A 7,235-nucleotide genomic window follows, 5' to 3' on the forward strand; every position below is an offset into this window, starting at 1 on the left:
AAGTTCTTGTTTGCTAATCCTTTTGAAAAGTAGTTTGATTTTTCAACTCTATCCCTCCATTCATATGCATTGTTGTTTTGATCTTAATTGCATATGTTTGTTTGGAATCCTTGTTGCGTCTATCTTCCTTTGTTTGAGTTCTTCTTGATTCAGGTGTTCTTTGATATAGCTTTGAACTTGTCTTAATGCGCTGTGCTTTTTAACTCCGGGTTCTGAGTCCATTCTTTGAGAAATTGTTAATTCAGTTTTTCTCTTATTTGATAGTGATTACAGCCAATTTTGAGATTTTTATAAAAGTTGCTGTTGATTAGATATTTACTTATCTATATATGAAGCTTTGAAGATTTCTTATACAGTTTAACAACCATTTATTTCTAATACCTTGCTTGTACTTTTACTGGTTTATGGAATTGCACTTACTTTAAAAGTAAATTGACTTTCTAGTAATATTACTATGGTTCCAACGGACATCTTTATTCGATTCTATATTTGGGGTATTTTTCAAAATTCTGGAAAGAAAGGGGATTTCTCGCTTTTATCCCGGTTGAGTTTCGTTTGATAAACTTTACTTAATTCATTTTGATTTGAGTCTGATTTAGCATACTACATGGTTTATGCCATTGTTGTTCTTTTGAAAATGTTGGACTCATAGCTTTCTTCTTATGAACGGACTCGTTCCTTCTTAAGCTTTCCATCTCCATGAATGTCATGTTTGACTTTGTTTTTAACTAATCTTTTACATCTTGTGAACATTACCATTGATTTTGGTTTTTTCTCTCTTGTGAATCACACTCTTATGTCAGTCAACTTGATTTTTTTCAATTTCATGCATCGTCTATCCTCTCATTATCTCTACAAGAGTTTTTAGTCAAAGATTTAACCTTGAGAAATTACTAATGGTTGAGTTGTCTTTTTCTATGACTTTTGTATTCTTTCGAATCAATTGAAAGCTTGTTTGATGTCTCATGCCTAGTGGATCTTGTTTGAGCTATCTTGGTTTAAGATCCTTTCTTGCATGGCTTGACTTCTGATGAGCGGATAATTTATACGCTTTTTGACATTGTTTTTAGTATGTTTTTAGTAGAATCTAGTTACTTTTAGGGATGTTTCCATTAGTTTTTATATTAAATTCACATTTCTGGACTTTACTATGAGTTTGTGTGTTTTTATGTGATTTCAGGTATTTTCTGGCTGAAATTGAGGGACTTGAGCAAAAATCAGATTCAGAGGTTGAAGAAGGACTGCTGATGCTGTTGGATTCTGACCTCCCTACACTCAAAATAGATTTTCTGGAGCTACAGAACTCAAAATGGCGCGCTTTCAATTGCGTTAGAAAGTAGACATCCAGGGCTTTCCAGCGATGTATAATAGTCCATACTTTGCTCAAGTTTAGATGATACAAACTGGCGTTCAACGCCAGCTCTCTGCCCAATTCTGGCGTCCAGCGCCAGAAACAAGTTGCAAAGTGGAGTTCAACGCCCAAATTGGCACAAAAGCTGGCGTTCAACTCCAAGAATGACCTCTGCACGTGTAACATTCAAGCTCAGCCCAAGCACACAGCAAGTGGGCCCCGGAAGTGGATTTATGCATCAATTACTTACTTCTGTAAACCCTAGTAGCTAGTTTATTATAAATAGAACCTTTTACTATTGTATTAGATATCTTTGGACGCCTAGTTCTTAGATCAGAGGGGCTGGCCATTCGGCCATGCCTGGACCTTTCACTTATGTATTTTCATACGGTAGAGTTTCTGCACTCCATAGATTAAGGTGTGGAGCTCTGCTATTCCTCAAAGATTAATGCAAAGTACTACTGTTTCCTATTCAATTCATCTTATTTTGCTTCTAAGATATTCATTCGCACTTCAACCTGAATGTGATGAACGTGACAATCATCATCATTCCCTATGAACGCGTGCCTGACAACCACTTCCGTTCTACCTTTGACTGAATGAGTATCTCTTAGATCTCTTAATCGGAATCTTCGTGGTGTAAGCTAGAATGATGGCGGCATTCAAGAGAATCCAGAAAGTCTAAACCTTGTCTGTGGTATTCTGAGTAGGATTCAATGATTGAATGACTGTGACGAGCTTCAAACTCGCGATTGCTGGGCGTAGTGACAGACGCAAAAGGATAGTAAATCCTATTCCAGCATGATCGAGAACCGACAGATGAATAGCCGTGCCGTGACAGGGTGCGTTTACCATTTTCACTGAGAGGATAGGATGTAACCATTGACAAGGGTGATGCCTCCAGACGATTAGCCGTGCCGTGACAGGGCATTTGGATCATTTTCCCGAGAGAAGACCGAAAGTAGCCATTGACAATGGTAATGCATTACATAAAGCCAGCCATGGAAAGGAGTAAAACTGATTGGATGAAGATAGCAGGAAAGCAGAGGTTCAGAGGAACGAAAGCATCTCTATTCGCTTATTTGAAATTCTCACCAATGATTTACATAAGTATTTCTATCCCTATCTTATTAATTATTTTCGAAAACCCCATTACTATTTTATATCCGCCTGACTGAGATTTACAAGGTGACCATAGCTTGCTTCATACCAACAATCTCTGTGGGATTCGACCCTTACTCACGTAAGGTATTACTTGGACGACCCAGTGCACTTGCTGGTTAGTTGTGCGAAGTTGTGAACCATGGTATTGGCATCATTTTTTTGGCACCATTTCCAGGGAAAGAAAGAGTGATGAATTTTACATAATCAAAGTGTAATCACAATTTCTGCGCACCAAGTTTTTGGCGCCGTTGCCGGGGATTGTTCGAGTTTGGACAACTGACGGTTCATCTTGTTGCTCAGATTAGGTAATTTTCTTTTTGTTTTCTTTTCAAAAATTTTTCAAAAATCTTTCAAAAATTTTTCCTTTGTTTTCGAAAAAAATTTAAAAAAAAATGTTTTCAAAAAAATATATTTTTCTTCGGGATTTTTAAGAATGAATTCTAGTGTTTCATAAAGCATGTTGAAGCCTGGCTGGCTGTAAAGCTACGACTGTAGGACATGTTAGACGTGTCATGTCTGAGTTACACACTAAAGCTTGGCTGGCTATTAAGCCATGCCTGACCCTTTGATTGGAGCTTTAGACTACATGGCAAGATTCATGGAATTCATATTAAAAATTTTGGAATCCTTATTTTTCTTTTTCAAATGATTTTCGAAAAAAATATAAAATAAAAATACAAAAAAATCATAAAATCATAAAAATAAAAAATATTTTGTGTTTCTTGTTTGAGTCATGTGTCATATTATAAGTTTGGTGTCAATTGCATGTGCATCTTGCATTTTTTCGAAAATTTCATGCATTCATGGTGTTCTTCATGATCTTCAAGTTGTTCTTGGTAAGTCTTCTTGTTTGATCTTTGCATTTGCATGTTTTGTGTCTTTTCTTGTTTTTCATATGCATTCCTGAATTCTTTATGTCTAAGCATTAAAGAATTCTAAGTTTGGTGTCTTGCATGTTTTCTTTGCATTAAAAATTTTTCAAAAATATGTTCTTGATGTTCATCATGATCTTCATAGTGTTCTTGGTGTTCATCTTGACATTCATAGCATTCTTGCATGCATTCATTATTTTGATCCATAACTTTCATGCATTGCATCATTTTTGTTGTTTTTCTCTCTCATTATAAAAAAATTCAAAAATCAAAAAAATATATCTTTTCCTTTTTCTCTCTCATAAATTCAAAAATTAGATTTGACTTTTTCAAAAATTTTTAAAAAATCTAGTTATTTTATGAGTCAAATCAAATTTTCAATTTAAAAATCCTATCTTTTTCAAAATCTTTTTCAAAAATCAAATCTTTTTCATTTTTCTTAGTTATTTTTGAAAATTATAAAAATATTTTTCAAAAATCTTTTTCTTATTTTTATATCAAATTTTCGAAAATAACAATAACAATTAATGTTTTGATTCAAAAATTTCAAGTTTGTTACTTGCTTGTTAAGAAAGATTCAAACTTTGAGTTCTAGAATCATATCTTGTGATTACTTGTGAATCAAGTCATTAATTGTGATTTTAAAAATCAAATCTTTTTCAAAACTAATTTCAATCATATCTTTTCAAAAATATCTTCTTATCTTATCTTTTTCAAAAATTTGATTTTCAAAATATCTTTTCTAACTTCCTAACTTCTTATCTTTTCAAAATTGATTTTCAAATTTGTTTCAACTAAATAACTAACTTTTTGTTTGTTTCTTATCTTTTTCAAAATCATCTAACTAACTCTCTCTCTCTCTCTAATTTTCGAAAATATCTCCCTCTTTTTCAAAAATTCTTTTTAATAAACTAATTATTTTATTTTTTGTTTGAATTTTCGAAAAACTACTAACCCTTTTCAAAATTAATTTTCGAAAATTACTAACCCTTTTTCAAAAATTATTTTCGAAAATCCTCTCCCTCTCTCATATTATTCTATTTATTTAATCATCTACTAACACTTAATCTCACCCAAATTCGAACCCTCTCTTCCATCTGTGTTCGAATTTCTTCTTCTTCTTTTCTTCTACTCACACTGGGACCTCTATACTGTGGTAAAAAGGACCACTATTATTATTATTATTTTTCTGTTCTCTCTTTTTTATATGAGCAGGAGCAAAGACAAGAATATTCTTGTTGAAGCAAATCCAGAACCTGAAAGGACTCTGAAAAGGAAACTAAGAGAAGCTAAAATACAACAATCCAGAGATAACCTTTCAGAAATTTTCGAACAGGAAGAGGAGATGGCAGTCGAAAATAATAATAATGCAAGGAGAATGCTTGGTGACTTTACTGCACCTAATTCCAATTTACATGGAAGAAGCATCTCCATTCCTGCCATTGGAGCAAATAACTTTGAGCTGAAACCTCAGATAATTTCTCTGATGCAGCAGAACTGCAAGTTTCATGGACTTCCATCTGAAGATCCTTTTCAGTTCTTAACTGAATTCTTGCAGATCTGTGATACTATTAAGACTAATGGAGTAGATCTTGAAGTCTACAGGCTCATGCTTTTCCCATTTTCTGTAAGAGACAGAGCTAGAATCTGGTTGGACTCTCAACCCAGAGATAGCCTGAACTCTTGGGATAAGCTGGTCACGGCTTTCTTAGCCAAGTTCTTTCCTCCTCAAAAGCTGAGCAAGCTTAGAGTGGATGTTCAAACCTTCAGACAGAAAGAAGGTAAATCCCTCTATGAAGCTTGGGAAAGATACAAGCAGTTGACCAAAAAGTGTCCTTCTGACATGCTTTCAGAATGGACCATCCTGGATATCTTCTATGATGGTTTATCTGAGATATCAAAGATGTCATTGGATACTTCTGCAGGTGGATCCATTCATCTAAAGAAAACGCCTGTAGAAGCTCAAGAACTCATTGACATGGTTGCTAATAACCAGTTTATGTACACTTCTGAGAGGAATCCTGTGAATAATGGGACGCCTATGAAGAAGGGAGTTCTTGAAGTTGATACTCTGAATGCCATATTGGCTCAGAACAAAGTATTGACTCATCAAGTCAATATAATTTCTCAGAGTCTGAATGGAATGCAAGCTGCATCCAACAGTACTCAAGAGGCTTCTTATGCAGAAGAAGCTTATGATCCTGAAAATCCTGCAATAGCAAAGGTGAATTACTTAGGTGAACCTTATGGAAACACCTATAACCCATCATGGAGAAATCATCCAAATCTCTCATGAAAGGATCAAAGGCTTCAACAAGGCTTTAATAATGGTGGAAGAAACAGGTTTAACAATAATAAACCTTTTCCATCATCCACTCAGCAACAGACAGAGAACTCTGAACAAAATACCTCTAATTTAGCAAACTTAGTCTCTAATCTATCCAAGGCCACTGTAAGTTTCATGAATGAAACAAGGTCTTCCATTAGAAATTTGGAAGCACAAGTGGGCCAGCTGAGTAAAAGGATCACTGAAATCCCTCCTAGTACTCTCCCAAGCAATACAGAAGAGAATCCAAAAGGAGAGTGCAAGGCCATTGACATAAGCACCATGGCCGAACCTGTAAGGGAAGGAGAGGACGTGAATCCCAAGGAGGAAGACCTCCTGGGACGTCCAGTGATCAATAAGGAGTTTCCCTCTGAGGAACCAAAGGAATCTGAGACTCATCTAGAGACCATAGAGACTCTATTGAACCTCTTTATGCCATTCATGAGCTCTGATGAGTATTCCTCTTCTGAAGAGAATGAGGATGTTACTGAAGAGCAAACTGCCAAGTTTCTTGGTGCAATCATGAAGCTGAATGCCAAATTATTTGGTATTGAAACTTGAGAAGATGAACCTCCCTTGTTCACCAATGAACTAAGTGATCTGGATCAACTGACATTGCCTCAGAAGAGACAGGATCCTGGAAAGTTCATAATACCTTATACCATAGGCACTATGATCTTTAAGGCTCTGTGTGACCTTGGTTCAGGGATAAACCTCATGCCCCTCTCTGTAATAGAGAAACTGGGAATCTATGGGGTGCAAGCTGCTAAAATCTCATTAGAGATGGCAGACAATTCAAGAAAATAGGCTTATGGACAAGTAGAGGACGTGTTAATAAAGGTTGAAGGCCTTTACATCCCTACTGATTTTATAGTCCTGGATACTGGAAAGGAAGAGGATGAATCCATCATCCTAGGAAGACCTTTCCTAGCCACAGCAAGAGCTGTGATTGATGTGGACAGAGGAGAATTGATCCTTCAATTGAATAAGGACAACCTTGTGTTTACAACTCAAGGATCTCTCTCTGCATCCATGGAGAGGAAGTAGAAAAAGTTTCTCTCAAAGCAGAGTCAACCAAAGCCCCCACAATCAAACTCTAAGTTTGGTGTTGGGAGGCCACAACCAAACTCTAAGTTTGGTGTCAAACCCCCATATCCAAACTCTAAGTTTGGTGTTGGGAGGTCTCAACATAGCTCTGCACATCTGTGAGGCTCCATGAGAGCCCACTGTCAAGCTATTGACATTAAAGAAGCGCTTGTTGGGAGGCAACCCAATTTTTATTTATCTAACTATATTTTTCTTGGTTATATGTCTTTATAGGTTCATGATCATGTGGAGTCACAAAATAAATATAAAAATTGAAAACGGAATCAAAAACAGCAGAAGAAAAATCACACCCTGGAGGAAGCATCTGCTTGGCGTTCAACGCCAGAACAGAGCATGGTTCTGGCGCTGAACGCCTAAAATAGGCAGTATATGGGCACTGAACGCCCAAAATGGGCATCATCTGGGCCCTGAACGC

The 7,235-nt window shown here is 36.1% G+C and overlaps 1 non-coding gene across 1 annotated transcript; it reads right to left on the minus strand.

Moving 5' to 3' along the window:
• Positions 1 to 5,128: 5,128 nt before the first annotated feature.
• On the minus strand, positions 5,129 to 5,236 carry LOC112746284 (small nucleolar RNA R71). The gene has a single exon (XR_003174176.1). It is a non-coding gene; the product is annotated as a small nucleolar RNA R71 (small nucleolar RNA).
• Positions 5,237 to 7,235: the final 1,999 nt, after the last annotated feature.

The sequence above is a fragment of the Arachis hypogaea genome, chromosome 14, assembly GCF_003086295.3.
Source record: "Arachis hypogaea cultivar Tifrunner chromosome 14, arahy.Tifrunner.gnm2.J5K5, whole genome shotgun sequence".
Lineage (NCBI taxonomy): Eukaryota > Viridiplantae > Streptophyta > Magnoliopsida > Fabales > Fabaceae > Arachis > Arachis hypogaea.